At 42.1% G+C, this 2,189-nt stretch overlaps 1 protein-coding gene across 1 annotated transcript in view; it reads left to right on the forward strand.

Annotated features, from left to right (window-relative positions):
• Positions 1-398: 398 nt before the first annotated feature.
• Positions 399-2,189, forward strand: part of klf3 (Kruppel like factor 3 (basic)) — a 15,898-nt gene continuing 14,107 nt past the window's right edge. The window contains exon 1 of the mRNA XM_056372231.1: positions 399-724. The gene's annotated coding sequence lies outside the window, so the exon portion shown is untranslated. The remainder of the gene's footprint in view (positions 725-2,189) is intronic.

Genomic DNA, 2,189 nt, shown 5'->3' on the forward strand with positions numbered 1-2,189 from the left:
TTGATGATAGTTGATATCTGATCTATAAACCATCAGTGAATTATGTATAAACCAATAATAGAGCCAGAATAGCTCCTAATCTCTCATAATAAATTGTGCCTTATCAGAAAAAGGCAGACTACCTATTAAACACACAATAGGCTGAACCATACAGTTTTATTAGTTACACACTGCTGCTGTTGTTAAGGATAATAACTGTAATGGCTTGAAAAGTTCCCGCTTGTTGTCTACTCCAAACTTGAAATGAAAATTGCAACACACACACACACACACACACACACACACACACACACACACACACACACACACACTGGACCACCCCGCCCCGGTCCCGCCCAGCGGCCCGACCCCGTGGAGAACAGACAGTGGTCATGTGACAGAAGCAGTTTCTAAACGACAAAAACGGAGAGACACACACAGACACACAACGAACACACACACACACACACACAGAAAGAGAGAGAGAGAGAGAGAGAGAAAGAGTGGGAGAGAGAGTTTCGTAACTCAGGGAAGTTTGGTGGAGCCATCGATCACCGGAGCGTCTTGTTTTCCTCGGAGCCTGATGTCAGTGACACGGCGGAGGGCTGATCGTCGCCTGCGTCACTTTTTCACCGGAGCTGCCTGATTGAGTTTCTCACCGAGAGGGAGCTTTTGCCGTTCAGCAAGGCAGCTGTGAAACTACCGTCTCTCCCCCCAGGAACAGACTGTATCCTCCATCTGAGAAGTAAGTCCGACACTGAGATCTGCCTCTAATGCTCCTGCGGGGACCTGACAGAGTGACCGGGCTGTTTCATGCGCTGACCCCGCCGGCACACTGTTTCTTATTTCCTCTCGGATGTGGTGCGGTAAAGTCTGGAAGTGCTGCCTGCTCTTTTAAAAGTTTGATGTGTTGTTGTGAGGAGACATGTTGTGATTGTGTGTTGTGCAAACTTTATTGTGGGACAGAGAAGAGGTCCATAAATTTAGACTTGCGGGTCTAGTTAACTGAGATCAAGCTGCTTGTGTTGTCAAAGTTGTTTTTATGACAAACCTCATATTTTTGTGTGTTTGCTGTGTCCGGGACTTTTTTTCGCTTATTTCGAGGTGTGAAAATGAAGAAAATCTGCGCCTTTCTTAAATGGATTGATGATTAATGATATTAACACTGGCTGATAACTGATGTAACAATGAGACAGTGCTATTTTTTTTTTACTTTATATAGGCTATAACATATTATTGTTTATTAGCTGAAATAAAAAAAAGTGGTCACAAACGGGTTTTACGAGGGAGAGAAAGAGGCTCTGTTATAGTCATCAGCCTGTAGAGCTGTAGCTTCTGTTTTTGACATTTAACACTGTGACCTCTTGACATTTCAATTTGGTTTAGAGGTAAATATTTATTAAAAGATAGAAGAAAGTAGGTAATTATGATATATGAAAGGTTAGGGCTTGAATAATATATTGGTACATTGTTTAATGTTTGGTCTATGAAATGTCAGAAAATAGTGAGAAATGACTATTACATGTCGTGAGGGCCCAAGGTGTCTCATTTCATGTCTTATGTCCAAAATGTAAAGGTATTCAATTTAAAAATGATATAGATATAACTGATTAAAAATTATAATTACATAAATGTTACTTTAGAAACTGGAACAAGGATGTGTTTGTAATTTTTGCTAGAATAAACAGCTGAAAGGATTCATTGATTATCAAAATTGTTGCTGGTTTTCGGTCATCGGACTCGTCGGTCAGTTAATTAACAGCTGTGGATTGGGTTTTGATCTTTGCCGTCAGTAAAGTCTGAATCAGCTGTGGAATCAAGCGTTGGTGTGAGAGTGAGAGACGACCCTCAGTGTTGCTTCATAGTGTCAGAGCTGAGTGCAGTGTGATACACTGAGAGGAGTATATTTGACAGGTGTGTGTGTGTGAGAGAGAGAGAGAGGGAAAGATTCAAACACTCAGTCACACCTGATTCTCTGTCTGTCCTCATTTCACTACATCCTTTACAATACACATCTCTTTCTGTGTGTGTGTGTGTGTGTGTGTGTGTGCGTGTGTGTTTCTCTCTGTCTCTGTCTCTCCCTGTTTCCTGTGCTTTGTTTCAAGGCTGAGGCTTGCGTCACACATTCCACTTGGCATATGAAGCCCTTATCCTGTTTAGAGCCTGGAGTGAGAGAGAAAGAGGGAGAAAGAAGGGAGGAGAGAGGGATG

The sequence above is a fragment of the Seriola aureovittata genome, chromosome 3 (assembly GCF_021018895.1).
Source record: "Seriola aureovittata isolate HTS-2021-v1 ecotype China chromosome 3, ASM2101889v1, whole genome shotgun sequence".
Lineage (NCBI taxonomy): Eukaryota > Metazoa > Chordata > Actinopteri > Carangiformes > Carangidae > Seriola > Seriola aureovittata.